This window comes from Pelophylax lessonae (genome assembly GCF_965119305.1).
Source record: "Pelophylax lessonae genome assembly, chromosome: 8".
NCBI classification, from domain to species: domain Eukaryota; kingdom Metazoa; phylum Chordata; class Amphibia; order Anura; family Ranidae; genus Pelophylax; species Pelophylax lessonae.
This window is the reverse complement of record NC_138775.1, coordinates 126551923-126575541: the sequence shown is the minus strand read 5'-3', so window position 1 is coordinate 126575541 and position 23619 is coordinate 126551923. Positions and strand designations below refer to the sequence as shown.

Here is a 23619-nt window from a genome sequence, read left to right as displayed (position 1 = left end):
TAACTTCAACAAATCTACACATAATTGACTTGATGTTTTTCGAAAATTATCACAAGCCCATAAACTGATTTTTTGCAAAAAAGAGAAGCTCTCTCATTCATGTCTTTATGGACCTTGCTTTGTGCACTGGTGTGCAGTCATGTTGGAACAGGAAGGGGCCATCCCCAAACTGTTGCCACAAAGTTGGGAGCATGATATGGTCAAAAATGTCTTGACATGATTGACACCTTAAGAGTTCCCTTCACTGGAACTAAGGGGCCAAGCCCAGCCCCTGGAAAAACAACCCTGCATCCTAATACCCCCTCCACCAAATGATTTGGACTAGTGCACAAAGCAAGGTCCATAAAGACATGGATGAGCGAGTTTGGGGTGGAGGAACTTGACAGGCCTGCACAGAGTCCTGACCTCAGAGAACCGATAGAACACCTTTAAGATTAATAAGATCGGAGACTGCAAGCCAGGCCCTCTCGTCCAACATCAGTGCCTGACCTCACAAATGTGCTTCCCATAGACACACTCCTAAACCTTGTGGACAGCCTTCCCAGAAGAGTTGAAAATGTTATAGCTGCAAAGGGTGGGCCAACTCAATATTGAACCCTACAGACTAAGAATGGGATGCAATTAAAGTTCATGTGCGTGTAAAGGCAGGCGTACCAATACTTTTGACAATATAGTGTATGTTAAATGATATACAGTATGTCCTTTAATAGTTCTAGAAACAAATGTCTTAGTTCTTACCACATTATATTTAGTGCATTTGCAAACATGGCATCTATGTCAGGGAAAAAAATCCTTCAGACCTCCAGACATGCTTAATTGTCTGGGTCGTTCAACTACTTTTGGGGCAATCTGATTTCTAAGATTGGAAGCTTTTTTTAAGATCCAGGCTTGTTAGGTAAATTAACCCCCAAAACTCTGTCATTTTTCAAAATACCCCATTGCTTCACGAGTAATTTCCCCAATGCATAATGTTGATTCGAATAGGTAGTAAAACAGGACTACAGAGATTTATCGTCATTGGATTTAATAATTTTAGTTGTTTGTAAAAGGCTATCCCAATCATAATTCAATACACAGGAAATATCAATATCTAAACCAAACTCATCATATCCATTATCTATAAATCTCTTTTTTATCATGTTAGCTTGTTCCATAAAATCATTATATACAGTATATATACAGCGGGTAAAATAAGTATTAAACATGTCACCACTATTCTAGATAAATATAGTCCTAAAGGTGCTATTGGCATGAAATTTTCACCACATGTTGGTAACAACTCCTGCAATCCATACATACAAAGAAACCAAAACAAATACATTCAGAAATTAAGTTATATGTAATAAAATGGAATGACACAGGGAAAAAGTATTGAACACATGAAGAAAGGGAGGTACTAAAAGGCATGGAAAGCAAAGACACCAGCTGAAATCTATCAGTAATTGGTAAGCAATCCTGCTCCTTGTCAGCACAAATTAATATCAGCTGGCTAAGTATCAACTGATGGCCTATAAAAAGGTGTCTTATTATCAAAGTGTCACAAAAGAAACATCTCATGATAGGTAAAAGCAAAAAGCTCTCTCAAGACCTATGCAAACTTAATATTGCAAAATATACTGATGGCATTGGTTACAGAAGGATTTCTAAACTTCTGAATATTTCAGTGAGGACTTATTGTGGCCATAATCCAGAAGTGGAAAGAAAATAATTTCACCATAAATGCACGCTCACCACACAAGACTCCATTGCTGAAGAAAAAGCATGTTGAAGCTTGATTTAAGTTTGCTGCACAACATTTAGATAAGCCTGAGACATACTGGGAGAATATAGTCTGCTCAGATGAGATCAAAATTGAAATCTTTGGATACACACCATGTTTGGAGGTCAGATGGCACTGGACATCACCCCAAAAATACCATAACAACAATCACTGGGATGTAAGGGATGGGGCTTTCATGTAAAGGGCACTGGGGGAATATAAAAAAGGAGGAAGGGGCTTTGAAAGGACCTGGGAAACAAGAAAGGGGGGGTCATGAAGTAGACTGGTATACAAGAAAGGGGGGGCTGTGAAGGGACTGTATGCAAGAAAGGGGGCTGTGAAGGGGACTGGTAAACAAGAAAGGGGAGGCTGTGAAGGAGACTGGTATACAAGAAAAGGGGCTATTGAGGGGACTGGTATACAAAAAAGGGGGGGTTGTGAAGTGGACTGGTGTACAGGAAAGGGGGTCTGTGAAAGGGACTGGTACTGTATACAAGAAATGGTGGGCTATAAAGGGGACTGCTATACAAGCAGGGGGGGGCTGTGAATGAGACTGGTATACAAGAAAGGGGGGGCTGGGAAGGGAACTGGTATACAAGAAAGTAGGGGGCTGTGAAGGGGACTGATACACAAGAAAGGGGGGCTGTAAAGGTGACTGATACACAAGAAAGGGGAGGCTTAAAGGGGACTGGTATACAAGAAAGTAGGGGGCTGTGAAGGGGACTGGTACACAAAAAGGGGTGCTGTAAAGGGGACTGATACACAAGAAAGGGGAGGCTTAAAGGGGACTGGTATATAAGAAATCGGGGGCTAAAAAAGGGGACTGCTATACAAAAAGGGGGGGGCTGTGAAGGGGACTGCTAAACAAGAAAGTGGGGCTGTAAAGGGGACTGATGTACAAGAAAGGGGGGCTGTGGAGGGGACTGGTATACAAGAAAGGGGGGCTGTGAAGGGGACTGGTATACAAGAAAGCCTGCACTGCTAAAGTTTTTCTGAGTGTGTTTTGGCCAGTTGGGGACATTGTAGATTACAAAAGTGAGAAATTTAGTATTCCTTGAGTTTCATATAGTAGCCTTTGCTAACTCCTGGCATCTACTCTGGCTCTTGAAGCACATTTATTCCTATTATCACAGATGTATTGGTTTGAAAGTGACTCTTTTAGGCTCTGTTCACACCTGAGCGATCCAGATTATGCGTGAAATCGCTGCATTTCTGCCTGTGATTCCCAATTGTGGCAAATCGTGTGGCACACTTGTCGAATGCCATTACTTCTAATCCCTCTCCACTCTTTCTAAAACTAAAAAAAAAAAAAAAAAAAAGTTTTGACGTTAGTTATATTTTCAGTCCTAGAATATTCAAACTTTTTACCAGATATCATGGTACACCAGCACTCACTGGTTAGGTGCTTCACTGACTGATGTGAGTAAATCATAAACTCAAGCAATACAAGAAAGCACAAGGCATACTGAGGCAAGCCATAAGATGTGGAAGACAGGTTGGAGTAGGTGTGTTGAGACCACTGAGGGAGGAGGAAGACAGAGGCGGACACAGGAAGAGCAGCTGAGAGAGAGAGAGCAGGAGTTGGGGACATATTGACAGGAGAAGCTGCAGGTGGGTGCAGGACACACTGTCATGACACATTGACAGGAGGAGTTGCAGGTGAGCACGGGACACACTGTCATGAGGAGCGGCAGGAGGGTGTGGGGACACTGTCAGGAGGAGAGCCCGGCACATTGATAGGAGCTGTGAGCAAACTGAAGGGGGAGCTGTAGGCATGCAATGACTGTGGGAGTAGTACCGAATCAGGGGAAAAACTGAGGCACTGAGGAATAAAGTATTGTGTGTAATTGCGGGATCAGACTCCTGCCCTTCTTACCAACTCATGACAAAGGACTGGCCAATCTCAATTTGCGCTGTCACTTATGTAACAATGCCACTCTTAGATGCACCCTACACAAAGATTTTCAAGCTCGTGAGTCTAAGTGCCAGTAGCCTGAGTGTAATGGTCACTGGGTTAAGTCAATTAAGCAATTAACCCTGTAACCGCCACCACCGACTTTTACCAAAAAGTCAGAACTTTCACAAGATTAGCAATACCAACTATAATTTTAGAATAAACACACTGTCACCATATACCAGACAGGTAGGTTCAGAGGATTTATACTATACAGTAGCGCTCTTCAAGAGACAGGGATTATTTTTAGTTTGCAATAAAAGCTTTAGAGACAATGGTAATGTTAGAGAGCATGTTAACACTTTTCAAAATAGGGTTTAATAATGAAAAGGTCAAAATGGTGCAAATAAAATATTTACAGAAAAGGGTGTTACAAAGAAATAAAGAGACAATGATGTAACAAAGAAATAAAGAGCTGAAAAGAAAGAATACTTGCAAATCCTGGTTTCAGTAGAGTCCAGTGAATAAGCAAAAACCATACAGTGGCTCCCAAAAGCCCTGTTATGTTTTCCTTGGTTTGATGTTAACAAGAGCTGTCAAACTGTCCTAACATTCTCTTTTTTTCTAGTATCCAAGGGCTGTTAATAGAGGCCACCTGACCAACTGAGCATTGGAGGAGTGGTTTCTGGGATGTCACAATATTAATGACTATGTCCCAGATAAAGTTTTCTATAGGTACTCATATCTCTGAGTGCCTACTAGGTGAAGCCTGCTAACGTGCAGATTATTGTCTAGCCTGGATTTAGCTTCAAAATGAATATAAACTTGGCAGGTTTCGGATGCCCATTTTGCCTAACAAATGAATTGGGCTGGTTTTCCTCCTTGTACTTTTAGACTAGTTATGGCAAACCTTGGCACCCCAGATGTTTTGGAACTACATTTCCCATGATGCTCAACTACACTCCAGAGTGCATTGCTCAAGCTTGTAAAAGGGGGACAGTTTTATTACGGTTTCCAGACAGTAATATGATTGGTTCATGGAAAGAGTCTGTGTGTGTTTGATCAATTGACTGATAAGGTTCTGGCATCAGTAAACAGTTGCCTTTCACATGACAACATGGCTGAGATGAGCTGAGACAAGAACAAAATGAATGTCGCATACAGCTTTTCATAGGCCCAATGCACACAACTATTGCATGTACTATTGGAGTACTAGGAATAATTCTAGAGTAACTTGGAGCACTTGGAGTAATTTTGTAGTAACTCGGGGTACTAGAAATTATTTTGAAGTAACTTTGGAGTACTTTGAAGTAACTTTTGGGGACATTTTGGAGTAACTTGGAGTACTGGGAGTAATTCTAGAGTAACTTGGAGTACTGGGAGTAACGTGGAGTCCTGGGAGTAATTTTGAAGTAACTGGAGTAAATTTGAGTATATTTTGGAGTAAACTTTGGGGTAATTTTGAAGTAACTTGGAGCACTGGGAGTACTAGGAATAATTTTGGAGTAACTGGAGTACTGGGAGTAACTTAAAGTACTGGGAATAATTTTGAAGTAAATTGGAGTACTGGGAGTAACTTGGTGTATTGGGAGTAATTTGGAGTACTGTAACGGACCGTTTCTGCAGACAAGGGGTTAAAATCCGTTTAGGCAATATGCCCCTTTCTGAGAGACAGGCACAGCTACTTGCAGGACACCAAACTCCCGAACTGGATACAAAATAGCACTCCAACCTGGAACCTCACGAATAGCTGCTAGCAGACGTACAGGAAAAGCATACATCAGCTTACACTCCTAGCAATCAGTCTCCAACAGCATACAGTGAATCCCCCCAAGAACGAGACAAGGCTCCGTGTGAGGTTCAAGCAGTGGTCTGTTTATTGAGGGCTACCTGCCCCTGTATTTATGCAGGTCTCCCACCTGGTGGACACTCCCCTAGGGGACCAAATGGAAGACTGTGACACAGGCAGACATGTATCACATTACAGACTCCCAGAAGCAAAACATCCCCACAATGCATCCTGGCTTCCCCCCTTCGTAGACAGCTAGGTGAGCTCATTAACATGCTTATCAATAGTCTCAGACCCAATTAACATACTGTCCTATTTTAGACAAAAGCACTCCGTTAATCAGTAGACATTCCTCAGGAGGGGGCTGCTGGAAACAATCCCCCCCCTCTCTCTGCAGCTAAAGCTAGTTTTCACAGCGACCTCCATTAGCCACATGGTTAAGAAACACAAAAAGACACAAAAATGCATAACTCCCAGTCTACTGAACAGAACCCCCACATTCAACCCATCCCCAGATAGCCTGGATCTGAGCGCTCAACATATCCAAACAGCGCTCAGATGCCACCAACACAGTCAAATCGCCATGGGGTTTACCTTCAGCATGGGCTGACGAGAGGGTCCATAGTCACATTGCAGGAGGCGAGCAACCAGGCTTCTCCAACGCCCAGTGGCGAGATTGGTCTCATCACATTTCTCCCCTTTTCCAAACAGACTAACAGGGTATCTGACCTTCTGCCGGTCAGTGCCCTTGTTAGTCCAGCAGCCCACCCACAAAACAGAGACAGCAGTACAGCCCACCCAAAATAACTGGTTGCTACACCTGGGTAGAAGAGAAATCTGTCCATGTCCAGATGCCTCACCTTGGCTGTGTGGGAGACTGGCAGACTGCCTTGGTGGGTTGCTGAGTGGGCAGAGACCAGCGGTACTCTGCCCTGGTGCCAGCGCTACCACAGAAGTAGCCTGGTTGGAGACGGGTTGTTGGAGGGGGAGACCGACTGTCTCCCCTTTAGATACACCACCATGCTGCTGTGGGGGAAGACCGACTGTCTTCCCTTTGGCTAAACAGTCCTGTTGCTGGGGGTCAGGACCGACTGTCCCTACCCCCTATGCTGTGAGTGAAGAGACCACGGTCCCATCTGCACTGTTGGGGGGCTTACTGTCTCCCCCTGGTACATTAAGCTGCCGCTGGGGAGAGGGGGTAACAAGCTCCTCTCCCGATAGAACACTCTGCCCATTAATGATCCGCCGCTGGGGAGAGGTGGTAACAATCTCCTCTCCCATACATACTTCCAGTCTTTGCGGAGGGAGACCGACTGTCTCTCCTCCCAACACAGCGTCCTGCTGCTGGGGAAAGGAGACTGGGCTCTCTATTCCCTGTAGGATACTCTGCCGCTGGGGAATGGAGACTGGGCTCCCAATTCCCTGCTGTATCTCCCGCTGGGAATGGAGACTGGGCTCCCAATTCCTGGCACATCACACTGCCGCTGGGGAATGGAGACTGGGCTCCCAATTCCCAAAAAATCACGCTGCCGCTGGGGAGGGAGGACACTGCTCTCCTCTCCCTGTCCTTCACACTGCCTTCCCGGCATATAACTCTGCTGCTGGGGGGCAGGAACAACTACCTCTGCCCCCTGTAACTCAGCCTGCCGCTGGGGAGGGAGGACACTGCTCTCCTCTCCCTGCACTTTACACTGCCGCTGGGGAATGGAGACTGGGCTCCTAATTCCCTGCAGGACCGGTGGAGAGACCTCGGTCCCATCTCCACTGGCCACCTGGGGTTCTTCCTAGTAAAACTGTACCATCTCGTCCCCTCTGAATGGGTCTGGCTCTGGGTCTGTCCTGCTGCTCTCCTGCTGAGCCTTCTCACTGTATTGGAACAGCTGCTGGTAGCCCTGTTCTATCTCCATCTCCCGGATCACCAGGTGGACCAGGTCTTGCTCAATTTCGTGAGCGTCGTCCCAGTCATACTTGCTCTCCCTCCACTCCAAGAGATCACTGAACCGGGCTTGTGTAGGGCTCCCAAATTCCAGCTCTGAAAAAGACTCCCATAACAAGCCAGGACCATCAAACTCCTCTCCCTCTGGCTTGTCATGCTCGGCTGTCCAGGGCAGGTACTGTGCAACATACCACCACAGCGCCTGGTAGGCATCCTCCAGCCACATCTCCTGCCATACCCGGAGCTCCAATTCTTTTACCCATTCCTCCCGGGGCTGCTCCCCCAGGAAGGGCATCCGCAGGGCTACTCGCTTCTGCAACCGCTGGTCTTCCTTGGGGAGTCTCTCACCCTGCTGGTACTCCACAATGCCCAGTGCCTGGTACCAGATGCCTTTACGGAATGCATCTCGGTCATCCATGGCACCCTCATCGAACTCCACTGCTGGTTCCATCCTGTTGCTTTAAGGGTTGCTGTACTGAGACATGCGTTGCCCCCAACTTGTAAATCCACGGAATGGTGCCTCCTGTAACTGTCCTTCTGGCTGTGAGAACGATCCCGCCGCTTGCCACCAATTGTGACGGACCGTTTCCGCAGACAAGGGGTTAAAATCCGTTTAGGCGATATGCCCCTTTCTGAGAGACAGGCACAGCTACTTGCAGGACACCAAACTCCCGAACTGGATACAAAATAGCACTCCAACCTGGAACCTCACGAATAGCTGCTAGCAGACGTACAGGAAAAGCATACATCAGCTTACACTCCTAGCAATCAGTCTCCAACAGCATACAGTGAATCCCCCCAAGAACGAGACAAGGCTCCGTGTGAGGTTCAAGCAGTGGTCTATTTATTGAGGGCTACCTGCCCCTGTATTTATGCAGGTCTCCCACCTGGTGGACACTCCCCTAGGGGACCAAATGGAAGACTGTGACACAGGCAGATATGTATCACATTACAGACTCCCAGAAGCAAAACATCCCCACAATGCATCCTGGCTTCCCCCTTCGTAGACAGCTAGGTGAGCTCATTAACATGCTTATCAAAAGTCTCAGACCCAATTAACATACTGTCCTATTTTAGACAAAAGCACTCAGTTAATCAGTAGACATTCCTCAGGAGGGGGCTGCTGGAAACAATCCCCCCCCCTCTCTCTGCAGCTAAAGCTAGTTTTCACAGCGACCTCCTTTAGCCACATGGTTAAGAAACACAAAAAGACACAAAAATGCATAACTCCCAGTCTACTGAACAGAACCCCCACATTCAACCCATCCCCAGATAGCCTGGATCTGAGCGCTCAACATATCCAAACAGCGCTCAGATGCCACCAACACAGTCAAATCGCCATGGGGTTTATCTTCAGCATGGGCTGACGAGAGGGTCCATAGTCACATTGCAGGAGGCGAGCAACCAGGCTTCTCCAATGCCCAGTGGCGAGATTGGTCTCGTCACAAGTACCAAGAGTAATTTGGAGGAACTTGGAGTACTGGGAGCCATTCGGGAAAACAAAGCAACATTTTTTCAATCTTCAATTGTCCAATTTTAGTGAGCCTGTGTGAATTGTAGCCTCAGTTTCCTGTTCTAAGCTGACAGGAGTGGAACCTGGTGTGGTCTTCTGCTGCTACATTATTATTATTATTCAGGATTTCTATAGCGCCAGCAGTTTACGCAGCGCTTTACAATGTTAGAGGGAGACAATACAGTTACAATACAATAAGATACAAAACAAGGTGCGTACAAGAGCAATAGCCCACATAAGCACTAGCAGCGCTAAATGCAACCTATCTGACAAAAGGCAGAGGATATATAGCTATGTACTTTTAGCAAGTGGATCCTTACGGACCAATATTGTTTGTAAAGTCCATAAAAGTTCTTAGGGTGGAGTCCTACAAAAAACGAGGTGCATGGAAGACTTAGTGTTCTGATGTTAATAGTAGGAACCAGTGCTGTATAACACAGAATCTTCCTTGCTGATCCCACAGCAGCCACCAAGATCCTTCACCACACCGCTGTGCTCCCCCCTATAGTGTGCACACGTACCCTTAGCACTTGGGTAAAGCGCTCTATTCAGTCAGAGATCCTCCACTTTGTGATGGCGATCCACCTTAGCCTTCAAATCCAACTGGTAGAGCAATGGTCAATACTTCCTCCTCAGACCCTATCCTCACAGCTCCAGCCAGACACAAATATCCCTTCCCTGTCTCCAAGGGTCTCTTTTATGGCAGGATCCTTTTTCACATATGTCAGCAGGCTGATAAGACACTCAGGGGCTTCTCCACCAATCTGTATTTGCTGAATATTAGGGGATGGGAGTCCTTCCTAATAGTGGAATAAGTCATGGTTTCTGGGCTTCTCTATGAAATGTTTCCCATTACTACTGAGTCAGGCTAAGGTGGATTAATATAAGTGCATAAAGTGCAATTGTGCTAAATCCTAAACTATATAAATTTATAAACAAAAAAGAAATGGTAGTTAGCAAATGAGTGCTCAATATAAGGTGCAAAAGTGCAAAATTGTAGCAAAAACAAATGTCCACAATATGGCAATTCAGAAAATTGCTCAAATTATGTATTCAGTCCCATATCAGGTGCAAACGTGCTCAAAAAGATGCTAATTGCCAAAAGTGCTATAGGTGCTCCACACAGTGGAAGGTGCCTTGAATCCCCTGAGGGAATCCACTCACCAGAGCCGATGGGTCAAAGGAGCCTTATGATAGAATGGACCAATAGATCTCCAAGCATAATCACAGTAAATTCCCTCTCCAGTGTCACTCAAAAAAAGGAATAGGTCGACATAGTGAAGCCCGCATAAAAGGTTTATTTATTGAAGGATAAAAACATACTCACAAGGAAAAAAGGATAATAGCATGTATAAGACCCAAATCCACATAAAGAGGCGATCACATACTCCTTCCGCAAACACAGCCGGCATGCGTTCCACGGACTCCAGGAAGTGACGTGGTGTGGTATGCCGTTTGCCGGAAGTGGGTTGATGCATTTCGCCCGCCTACAAGGGAGCGTTTTCAAAGACCTGTTTTTTTGTACATCTATCCCCATTAGAGTAATGGCTAAAATGACCAACAGGAGTGGTGATGCGACCAAGTGCACACCATGTATACGTTCCTTGAATAGCCGTTCAAGGGAGAATACCGCTGTGGAAGATGTGAGCTAGTTGTTTCTCTGGAACCCCAGATCCTGGATCTAGAGAATCAGGTGAAAACACTGGGAAACATCAACAACCTGTAAAGGAGCTTGGACATTACCCAGCAGGTGCTGGCAGGGGCCAGTATAGAGGGGGTGGGGTTTTGGAGGTACAGGAGTCAGAAGTAGGTAGTTGGGTGACAATTAGAAGGAGGGGTAGAGGGAAGAGCCATCGGGCCAGTTCATACCACACATGCAGTTCAGTGCTTTTTTTTCTGCATCAAAAACACATGGAAAGTAGGTTAAATGGCTTCCAATGGCCTAGTTCAAACCAGTGTGGTCAGTTCAAGGGCATTCCAGATCTAGAAAAAAAAAGTAGAGCATGCTGCATTTTTCCTGCATTGGACTGTACTGGAACACAGTAAAACACAACAAAAATGCACCAGACTCCAGTACAGTAAAAAACAAAAAGAGGAAAAAGAAGATGTCTTTGCCTTATCCTCAGCCTAAGATCCACTTCAAACTCAGCCTATTACAGGTGCATCACAATATTATATAAAAGTTATATCTAGTATATTCCAGTGAGTACCAGATGTGGCTGATATATTCACGAGAAAACAAATGGTCTTTAAAAAAATATAAGGCAGAGGGGTCATTGTCGGCATTACAACACTCTATGGAATGCAAGAAGAAATGTAAGAACGCATTCAAGGCAGCTAAATTAGACCATGAGAGACACATAGCGGAAGAAAGTAAAAAAATCTACTCAATTTTTTTATATATTGTGATGGAAACGATACCCCGACTGGGTATCACCACCTAAAAGCTTCTTTCTAAGCTCTGGAACACGAGATCTGTGAATCTGGCTATAGTTACCACAAGGACTCGACAGTACCAGTTTTGGAGTCTACCAGAATAAAACTGTTTTTTCAAACACAGGCACAAAGAGATATACACTATGGGACAACCCCCCCCCCTCCTCCTTAGCAGCCAATCCACATACACATATACATCCCATAATAGGTTGATCTTAAGGCAGACAGAAACAATAGAACAATGGAATACAGGTACTTAACAATAACAAACCCCACCCCACCTCACAATCTAGCAAGAGTCTATGAGACACTCCTACAATATTCTAGCAATCTGAAAAGTCAAACTGTTCATCTTCATATATTTCCTGAGGGATACTGTTCAGAAATATCATTGTCCCAAGTGAAAGAGCCCCTCACTCCTTCAACACAAGCCACACATAGAGAACCCAGGATAACCGGGGTAACACAAAATGCTGAGTCCAGTGTGGTTGTACAGCAAGTCTGATTAGTGCAGACCCAAGGGGGGTCTCTTGGTCATCCTGTGCCCCTAGTAGACACAGGGTGACATACACATAAGAGGGGCCGGGGAAGATGGATAAGGAGTTTCCTGACCTCTCTAAAGTAATCTGGGTTCCACGAGCCCCCCACCCAAAGTGACTCCTGTCACATATATATTACCAGTAAAAAAAAAAAGGAAGATTAGAGCACATTGGTCCTATAAAGGATGATCAGGGGAAATGGTTAAAAACTATATGGAAAAGGCAACTGTACTAAATGCTTTCACCTTATTTTTTAAACAGGTATAGTAATCAAGACTGTATCATTAGCAATGCATCACAGAATGTACTCTTGTGGCTAACAGAAGCCAGTGATCAAAAAAAAAAAAAAAACTTGAAAAGCTTAACGCAAGTAAATCACCAGGACCAGATGGCTTACACTTGAGAGTCCTTAAAAAACTCAGTCAGGTTATAGCCAGGCTGTTATTCCTAGTTTTTATGGACAACGTAATGACGGGAATGGTTCCAGCTGATTTTCAAAAGGCTAACGTGGTACCAATATTTAAAAAAGGACAGAGATATATATACCTAGAAACTACAGGCCAGTCAGGATAATATCAATAGTATAGTATGTAAACTGCTGGAGGGAATGATATACAAGAATTCACTGATGAACAGTATCATTAGTAGTAATCAGCATGGATTTATAATACGGTCATTCTTGTCCAAACAAATCTGTTAACATTCTACAAGGAAGTGAGCTATCATCTAGATAAGGAAAGGCCTGTCAACGTGGTATATATGGATTTTGCAAAAGCATTTGCTACAGTTCCACATAAACATTTAATTTATAAATTGAGGTCTGTTGGCATTGACCATAAGGTGTGTACCTGGATAGAAAATTGGTTATAGGGTCACGTCCAAAGGGTGATGATAAATAGCGTGTATTCAGACTGGTGTGGAGTTGTAAGCGGGGTACCACAAGGCTCTGTTCTGGGACCAATTCCGATTAATTTATTTTTTCCATGTTTCTTCCGTGAACCCCAGAGAAACACTGGGGAAGTTGTCAGCTGTCTCAGTGGTGAGCGGGTGCTGCTGGAAGGGCTTTGTTCTAATCTAAGGTAAGTATTTCATAATAAGCTAGTATGCAATGCATATTTAGAAATGATAGAGAGGTTGGGATAAATAGTTTAATGTTTGCTCATGATACGAAGCTATGAAGGGCAATGACTTCACTGCAGGATATTGTAACTTTACAAGGAGACCAAGAAGACTAGAAGTAAATAAAGGGTGGGCAAATACATGACAAATTAGGTTTAATGTAAAAAAATGTAAAGTAATGCACTTGAGGGCTAAAAATATGAATGCAAGTGACTCACTAGGGGAGAATCTTTGGGGGAATTCAGAATGGAAAAAGATCTGGGTGAAGGGCTGGATTAATATAGGGGTTAATGGGAGCTGCAGCTCCAGGACCCTTCCTTAAGATAGGCCCAGCCCAGTGGTGTGAGTTACAAATGCTGCCAATCTCTGCTCTGTGTGCAGTGTACACATGATTGATATGTAAATCGCGGTGGCATTGATATGTAAATTGGGGCTGAATTGATATGTAAATTGTTAGAGCATTCATAGGTATGCCAAACTTCCTAAGCCCTGGTCCACCATCACCTTTGGTGAATGCTGTAGACATTGGGTATGTACAGAACAACAAGCCCTGGCTGCCACAATCACTGAGCCTGCCATCACCCTGAACTGCAAAGAGGAGCAGATGGATGGATGGATGGGGGGTGTCCAGAGGTAAACAGAGAAGGGATTACAGTTTGGAGGGCGAACATGACCATAGAGGGGGTATGCATGGGGAGGGGGGGGGAGCTTGGGTGAAAAGATGAGTAGAGGCATGTGGAGTTAAGCACGAGATGAGGGGGTTTGTGGTGCAGGGGGATGGTTTGGGGTGCAGAGGTTAGCAGGGGGATTTGGAAAGCACAGGTGTACTGAGAGGAGAAGGATAAAGATGCAGAGATTATCAGAGAGTAGGAATGGGCTCTGTGTTCACTCAACACACAAACAAATGGGGCGGTCCTCTGGAAGTTCACCCGCCGATGAGCACCCCATAATGCACTGTGCTGTTGCAGTGCATTGATTGCTGGTGATTGGCCAAAGCATGCACCTGACCTGTGTGCTTTGGCCAATCACAGCGCAATGTCCTATGAGAGCCATGATTGGCCAAAAGCAGGGTGCCTTTGGCCAATCATGGCTCAGGGGCTAAGTCCACTCCCCACACTATATAAGGCTGCTGCTTAAACGGCAGCAATGTATAGAGTATTACAATAGAGATTAGGCAGGTAGTTAGTGGATAGTGAGTTCAGTCAGTTTAGGGCAGTCAGGGTGGTGTAAAGGCATACACCACTTTTAAAATGTATGGATATGTTGTAGTCCTGGGTCCCCTCTCGGTGCTCCCCAAGTTTTGTGTCCCTGGTTTTGTGTCCCTGTCACTTATAGTTTGGGAATCGAGCAGTGCCATGTGAATCTGACCAAGATTTCCCATAGACGCCAATGTTAAAGACCGGGAGCAGTGCCATGTGAAGCTGACCAATATTTCCCATAGACGACAATAGCACTGAAAGCGGAAAATTGGTCTGGGCAGGAAGGGGATGAAAATGCCCTGTATTTAAGTGGTTAAGGAGAACGCTATGACTGAATTTAAAAAAAAAATGTCGCGAGGTCCCCCCAAAATCTATACCAGGCCCTTTGGGTCTGGTATAGATTTTAAGGTGAACTCCACGCAAAAAAAAAAAAAAAAAACAGTGTGAAGCCCCCCCCCCCAAGATCCATATCAAATCCTTATTCGAGCATCCAGGAAAAGGGGGGGCAAGCAAGCCCCCCCCCCTCCTGAACCATAACAGGCCACTTGCCCTTAACATGGGGAGGGTTGTTGATGGGGACAAGGGCCTCTCGCCGATAACCCTGGGCTGGGGTTGTGGGGGTCTGCGGGTAGGGGCTTATTGGAAACTGATAGCCCCTTTTAACAAGGGGGCCCCCAGATCCCGCCCCCCCTATGTGAATGGTTATCGGGTACATAGTACCCCTACCAATTCGCCCAAAAAGTGTAAAAAAATAAAAACCACAGAATGCAGTTTTTGACAAGTCCTTTATAAAAAAAGAAAAAAATAGTGTTCCTCGATGTAAATCCATTGTCAATCACGACGCCTGCCGGACATGAAAAATAGAAAGAAATTCAAAAAAGTTTTGCCTCTTCAGAGGTTACCTGTCGTCTGCCTGATCCTCAGCTTTGACAGTCCTTTTATAGGCAAGGGGCGGAGCCACCTGGTTACGTCATCCCGGTGGCACCGCCCACTTCTGACATCATGTGACGGCAGAAGGGGCCTCTGAAGTGGCAAAGCATTTTTGATTTTTTTTCTATTTTTCATGTCCAGCAGGCATCGTGATTGACGATGGATTTACATCGAGGGATACTATATATTTTTTTCTTTTTCTTTTTAATAAAGAACTTGTCAAAAACTGTATTTTGTGGTTTTTACTTTTTTACACTTTTTTGGTGAATGGGTAGGGGTCTGATGTACCCGATACCCATTATCATGGAGAGGGGGGGCGGGATCTCGGGGCCCCCTTGTTAACCACTTGCCGACCGCTCACTGAGCTGGTACTGCGGCAAAGTGGCTCGTTATCGTCTGGCGACGTAGACCTACGTCACCAGACTCTCCCCTCTCCCTCAGACACAGCGGGAGTCAGGACAGGGTGTGTGCTTTGACCAATCACAGCACAATGTCCTATCAGAGCCATGATTGGCCAAAAGCAGGGTGCCTTTGGCCAATCATGGCTCAGGGGCTAAGTCCACGCCCCACACTATATAAGGCTGCTGCTTAAACGGCAGCAATGTATAGTGTATTACAATAGAGATTAGGCAGGTAGTTAGTGGATAGTGAGTTCAGTCAGTTTAGTGCAGTCAGGGTGGTGTAAAGGCATACACCACTTTTAAAATGTATGGATATGTTGTAGTCCTTGGTCCCCTCTCAGTGCTCCTCAAGGTTTGTGTCCCTGTCACTTATAGTGCCATGTGAATCTGACCAAGATTTCCCATAGACGCCAATGTTAAAGACCGGGAGCAGTGCCATGTGAAGCTGACCAATATTTCCCATAGACGCCAATAGCACTGAAAGCGGAAAATTGGTCTGGGCAGGAAGGGGATGAAAATGCCCTGTATTTAAGTGGTTAAGGAGAACCCTATGACTGAATTAAAAAAAAAATGGCGTGAGGACCCCCCCAAAATCTATACCAGGCCCTTTGGGTCTGGTATAGATTTTAAGGTGAACTCCACGCAAAAAAAAAAAAAAGACGACAGATGGGGCCTCTGAAGTGGCAAAGCGTTTTTTTTTTTTTCAATTTTTCAGGTCCAGCAGGCATCGTGATTGACGATGGATTTACATCGAGGGACACTATATATTTTTTTCTTTTTCTTTTTAATAAAGAACTTGTCAAAAACTGTATTTTGTGGTTTTTACTTTTTTACACTTTTTTGGTGAATGGGTAGGGGTCTGATGTACCCGATACCCATTATCATGGAGAGGGGGGGCGGGAGCCCCCTTGTTAACCACTTGCCGACCGCTCACTGAGCTGGTACTGCGGCAAAGTGGCTCGTTATCGTCTCCCTCAGACACAGCGGGAGTCGGGACAGGGGAGGAGAGGCGGTGATCGAGTGAGGAAATCCGCCCGCTTGTGTAAACAAAGCGGGCGGATCTCCTATGTAAAATGCAATAAATACCAGCGCCTTTATAGCAGCAAACTCAAAACACTGGTATGTAAATCTGTATATATCAAAAATAGAGTTGCGCTAAAACTAGTGAAGAAAAAGTCCCAACAGTCCACATGCAATCAATCGCTTAATATTTGTAGAAAACTGGAGAATCTTGATAGCAATAGTGTGTCAATGCAGAAATACAAGATGTGGGAGGTACTAATAGGACCCAGGTGATAAACCGACAAAGACAGAGTGAATTCCCAGCCACCATATACTGCCTCTTACCGGACAAAGGTGGATCTGGAGCAGTGAGTGGTTAAGGACCACTGCAACCTTTCACAGAATCATACAGCTCCCAGCGCTTCCGCTTCAAGATGTTGTTCTACAATCCTATTCAGACTCCCATAGGTGCCGTATCTCACATGTATTGCGGGATATTAAACAAAAGGGACAGGCCCATAGTGCATTATCTTTAAACAACCTTTATTTGGGTATACACACAATTATGAGTCTGTCCCGCAGTGTTCCTTCCGCAAACCAAAAAAATGGCCGTGCTTAGACTTCCGGGTGTGATGTAAGACGCTCGGCTAGCCCCTCCTGATGCATTTCGTCATTCTAACGTTCTCAAAGGAGGCATAGCCCAGCGTCCATCGTCATCACCCTTAAGTCTTCTCTGTAAGTAAAATTAATGATAGCACCTGTGTGCATAGTCCCGGCATCACCGCCCCGCAACAGGAAGTGACTCATGTGTTCCACAAAGAAAAAACAGGAAGTCACCAATAGTCAGTCCCGACGTCGCCGCCCCGGACCCGGAAGTGACTCATGCACTCCACCAAGAGGAAACAGGAAGTCACTGAATGGTTCGGACAGGAAATGTAAAATTGCATATCTTTATCATAGGGGGCACATCCCCAAATGTCTAATGGACTATATCTGGACCGAATTCATTTAATATAAACATCACACTCGGAAATCTGAGGGAACATCGCTGTACTAGACCCGCATATCCATAATAAAATTGCACAAATTTAAAATAAATAAAACATGATCACAGTACATGATATCTGAAGGCAATAAAATTAATTAACATTATCATATCAGAGGAAGTGTTTCAGAGGGACAAAATAACAACTACTGGAGGAAATATCATAAAATCTTCTTATAAAATATTCCTAAAAAATATTCCTAAAAAATAACCAGAAAATTGAAGATAGGGACCTAGCTATTATTTAAAAACGCATTCACGTCCCATTCAATGTTAAGGCCGAATGGCCTATACACTTTCAGCTGGAAAATCCATCTTGTCTCTAACCTTGATATTTCCCTTCTTATATGGCAACCCCTCCAGTATGGTTGGAGAACATATATTACCATAAACGAGGTACCCCTTGGATCCCTGCCATGTTTCTCGTCATAATGTTTGGACAGGGAATGCTTGGGGACGCCCTTCCTTATATTAGCCACGTGCTCATTCATTCTGGTCTGGAAGGGACGGATGGTGCGGCCCACATAGTGTAATCCGCAAGGACAGGTTATGATGTAGACTACATTCCTGGTACAGCATGTAGAAAAATGTTCCACCTCATAACTCCTCCCCGTGACATTAGAGGAGAACTTCATGTATTTTCTACTTTTAAGTTGGTTTAATTTACAAATAGAGCATTTTCTGCAAGGGTAGAAACCTTTCATTTGGAAGAATGGAACAGGTTTCTTAGGAGGTTGCACAATGTTGGGAGCAACCGTCAATCGCAATGGGCGAAGGCCCCTATTCGTGACAGAAGGGACCTCTGGGAGGAGTGGTCCCAAGATTCTGTCACTTCTGAGGACCCCCCAATGTTTTTTGAGAAACTTTTTACCAGAAAGCGCTGAGCAGAGTATCTGGTAAAAAAAATTACATTTTGGAGGAACTTTCGGGGCTCTCTTAGCCACCTCAAACTCCGGAGGTCTGGCAGAAGGGTCCAAGATGTACTCCCTATCATAGGAGCCCTCTAGTTCTCTAGTTCCTGCAAGTTGTAACCCTTGGAGACAAACTTTTCTTTCAAGATGTCCGCCTCTGCCTGATAGCCCTCCAAACGGGAACAATTTCTCCTCAATCGTCTAACTGACTCTTGGGTACTCCCTTGAGCCAGGGACAGTGATGGCAATGGCAACTATTTAAATGTATATATCCATTACGATCTGTCTCTTTGAAATATGTGGAAGTTATCAACTCATTCCCTTCCACTCTAATTTTCCGATCGAGGAAGTTGATCTCCGAATTGCTAGCCACATATTTCAATTCTATGCCCCTATCGTTGGCATTCAAAGATACCATAAAAACATCCAAAGACGTCATGTCGCCCCTCCATAGGAGGATGACGTAGTCTATTTAGCGCCTCCAAAGGAGTAGCTCAGGAACAGGATCCGCAGAGACAACATCATCCTCCCATTTGGCCATAAATAAATTCACCATTGAAGGCGCAAACTTCGCGCCCATGGCGACACCACGTTGTTGAAGATAATAGTTTCCACTGTACCAGAAATAGTTATGCTCCATGGAAAATTCCAGGAGACCGAGGATAAATTCCTGTTGTCTCCTATGCAAAGAGTAATCTCTTGCCAAGAAGTATTCCACTGCTTTCATACCGTGAGAATGTGATATTATTGTGTAGAGTGAGGTGACGTCCGCTGTGACCAGCAGACATCCCTCCTCCCAAACAACATTTCTCAAGATATTGATTACCTGTGTGGTATCCTTTAAATAGGAAGGCATTGTGGACACAATCGGTTGTAAGAAATTGTCCACGTACTTACCCACACGTGAGGTCACAGAGTCCAATCCGTAAATAATTGGTCTCCCAGGGGGCCATACCTGATCCTTGTGGATCTTTGGTAAGAAGTATATAATCGGAACCCTGGGAGCCACTGGAAGAAGAAAAGATCTCTCCTTCTTACTCAAGAAAGATCCCTTTTCCATATCCATCATCAACCAATTTAGTAAGTAGTTTTTTATATTTGGTAGAGTAGGTTTCTACCCTACTCTATTTGTAAATTAAACCAACTTAAAAGTAGAAAATACATGAAGTTCTCCTCTAATGTCACGGGGAGGAGTTATGAGGTGGAAAAATTTTCTACATGCTGTACCAGGAATGTAGTCTACCTCATAACCTGTCCTTGAGGATTACACTATGTGGGCCGCACCATCCGTGCCTTCCAGACCAGAATGAATGAGCACGTGGCTAATATAAGGAAGGGCTTCCCCAAGCATTCCCTGTCCAAACATTATGATGAGAAACATGGCAGGGATCCAAGGGGTACCTTGTTTATAGTAATAGATGTTCTCCAACCATACTGGAGGGGTTGCCATATAAGAAGGGAAATATCAAGGTTAGAGACAAGATGGATTTTCCAGCTGAAAGTGTATAGGCTATTTGGCCTTAACATTGAATGGGACGTGAATGCGTTTTTAAATAATAGCTAGGTCCCTATCTTCAATTTTCTGGTTATTTTTTAGGAATATTTTTTAGGAATATTTTATAAGAAGATTTTATGATATTTCCTCCAGTAGTTGTTATTTTGTCCCTCTGAAACACTTCCTCTGATATTTTAATGTTAATTAATTTTATTGGCTTCAGATATCATGTATTGTGATCATGTTTTATTTATTTTAAATTTGTGCAATCTTATTATGGATATGCGGGTCTAGTACAGCGGTGTTCCCTCAGATTTCCGAGTGTGATCTTTATATTAAATGAATTCGGTCCAGATATAGTCCATTAGACATTTGGGGATGTGTCCCCTATGATAAAGATATGCAATTTTACATTTCCTGTCCGAACCATTCAGTGACTTCCTGTTTTCTCTTGGTGGAGTGCATGAGTCACTTCCGGTTCTGGGGCGGCGACGTCGGGACTGACTATTGGTGACTTCCTTTTTCCTCTTTGTGGAACACATGAGTCACTTCCTGTTCCGGGGCGGTGATGACGGGACTATGCACACAGGTGCTATCATTAATTTTACTTACAGAGAAGACTTAAGGGTGATGACGATGGACGTGGGCTGTATTATTCTTTGAAAGGTTGCAGTGGTCCTTAACCACTCACTGCTCTAGATCCACCTTTGTCCGGTAAGAGGCAGTATATAATGGCTGGGAATTCACTCTGTCTTTGTCGGTTTATCACCTGGGTGGATGTCCTATTAGTACCTCCCACATCTTGTATTGCTGCATTGACACACTATTGCTATCAAGATTCTCCAGTTTTCTACACATATTGAGCAATTGATTGCATATGGACTGTTGGGATCTCCTATGTGACAGACAGGGACAGATTACAGGATTCAGCATAGCTGAACCTGCGATCTGTGCCTGTGTCACTCAGTCCCCTCTCCCCACACACGTCAGTAAGCATGAGGCATACATTTAACCCCTTGATCACCAATAAAGTTAATCCCTTCCCTGTCAGTGTCATTATTACAGTAACAGTGCATATTTATAGCACTAATTACTGTAGTAATGTCACTGGTACCCCCAAAAGTGTCAAAAATGTCAGTTAGGGGTCCGATCTGTCCGCCGCAATGTCGCAGTCCGGCAAAAAAAATTTCAGATCGCCGCCATTACTAGTAAAAAAAAAAATAAACAATAAAAATGACAAATCTTTCCTGTAGTTAGTAAAAGTGATAACTTTTGTGCAAACCAATCAAAATACGCTTATTGTGATTTTTTTTTTTTACCAAAAATATGTAGCAGAAAACAAATTGGCCTAAAATGTTAAAAAATTTTGATTTGTAAACTTTTTTTTGGTTATGTTCTATATCAGAATGTAAAAAATATTGTTTTTTTTTCCAAAACTGTCGCTCTTTTTTCAAAAATTAAAAATCGCACAGGTGATCAAATACCACCAAAAGACAGCTGTATTTGTGGGGAAAAAAATGACATAAATTTAATTTGGGTACAGCATCGTATGACCGCGCAATTGTCCATTAAAGTAACGCAGTGCTGAATCACAAAATATAGCCTGGTCAGGAATGGGGTAAAATCTTCCGGTCTTAAAGCGGTTAAAAATACGCTCATTGAGAATTTTTTTGTCAAAGACATGTAGCTAAATACATTTTGGCCTAAATATATGACAAAAATTTAATATATTGTATATTTTTTAACTGTCAAAGTAGAAAATGTCAATTTTTTTGCAAACTTTTCGCTCTGTTTTTATTAATCTCGCAAAAAATTAAAAGCACAGAGGTGACCAAATACCACCAAAAGGATTGCCGGCAATATATTACAGCCGGAAGCAAGTTTACATTTTCATTTCTATTTTACTTTAAGCATCATTAAAATCACTGCTCCTGTAAAAACGATAGTTTTAAAAACATTTTTTTTGCATTGATACATGTCCCCCAGGGCAGTACCCAGGCCCCCATACACTTTTTATGGCAATAACTTGCATATAAGCCTTTAAAATTAGAACTTTTGATTTTTTTATGTTTGTGTCCCCTAGACTTTAATAGAGTTTCCCTGTTTGAGATGTTCTGGTGCAAACCGAACAGGGGGTTGTTCGGCCCATCACCAGCAGAGAGGAACAGAAGCAATGGTGGGATTCAGCCGGTTCGCACCGGTTCTATGGAGCCAGTTCGCACCGGTTCTATGGAACCGGTTGCAAACTTTCTGCAAGTTCGCAGAACCGGCTGAATCCCTCTAAGCTGGCGGCCAGGGAGCAGCAGAGCAGTGCGCCCCGAGGCTGAGCCCGCCCATTCTGTGACAATAGCGAATGAAAATTTGCTATTGTCACATGGATCCTCCTCCTGGTCAATCAGGGAGCGGGTCCTCCTGCTTCCTGATTGGCCGAAAGGCAAACGCCGTGCCATTGGCCGAGGAGGCGGGAGGACTGAGGAGACGCGGGGAGCCGGCGACCGAAGAGAAGCTGCTGTGATGACCGTCCGTGAGGTAAATGAAGGGGTCTCGCGGGGGGAACGCTGGCACTCTGCAATGATTGTGGGCAATGCTGTGGGCACTCTGCAATGATCATTGGGGGCAATGCTGTGGGCACTCTGCAATGATCATTGGGGGCAATGCTGTGGGCACTCTGCAATGATTGGGGCAATGCTGTGGGCACTCTGAAATGATCATTGGGGCAATGCTGTGGCGCTCTGCAATGGTTGGGGCAATGCTGTGGGCACTCTGCAATTATTGGGGGCAATGCTGTGGGCACTCTGCAATTATTGGGGGCAATGCTGTGGTGCTCTGCAATTATTGGGGGCAATGCTGTGGGCACTCTGCAATTATTGGGGGCAATGCTGTGGGCACTCTGCAATTATTGGGGGCAATGGTGTGGGCACTCTGCAATGATTGGGGGCAATGCTGTTGGCACTCTGCAATGATTGGGGGCAATGCTGTGGGCACTCTGCAATGATTGGGGGCAATGCTGTGGGCACGCTGCAATGATTGGGGGCAATGCTGTGGCGCTCTGCAATGATTGGGGGCAATGCTGTGGCACTCTGCAATGATTGGTGGCAATGCTGTGGCACTCTGCAATGGTTGGGGGCAATGCTGTGGGCACTCTGCAGTGATTGGGGGCAATGCTGTGGGCACTCTGCAATGATTGCGGGCGATACTGTGGCACTCTGCAATGGTTGGGGGCAATGCTGTGGGCACTCTGCAATGATTGGGGGCAATGCTGTGGGCACTCTGCAATGATTGGGGGCAATGCTGTGGGCACTCTGCAATGATTGCGGGCAATACTGTGGCACTCTGCAATGGTTGGGGGCAATGCTGTGGGCACTCTGCAATGATTGGAGGCAATGCTGTGGGCACTCTGCAGTGATTGGGGGCAATGCTGTGGGCACTCTGCAATGATTGCGGGCAATGCTGTGGCACTCTGCAATGGGGGCAATGATGTGGTCACTGTGCATTGAAAGGGGGTCTCTCTGCATTGAAAGGGGGGCACGCTGCGTTGGTCACTGTGCATTGAAAAAGGGCACGCAGCGCTGGTCACTGTGCATTGAAAGTGGGGCATGCTGGTCTCTCTGCATTGAAAGGGGGCACGCTGGTCTCTCTGCATTGAAAGGG

The 23619-nt window shown here is 44.8% G+C and overlaps 1 protein-coding gene across 1 annotated transcript in view; it reads right to left on the bottom strand.

Annotated features, from left to right (window-relative positions):
* The window catches only part of GUCY2C (guanylate cyclase 2C), a gene marked incomplete at both ends in the record, with an annotated part of 728187 nt that overhangs the window by 501211 nt on the left and 203357 nt on the right, over positions 1 to 23619 (bottom strand). The gene's annotated exons all lie outside the window — the stretch shown is intronic.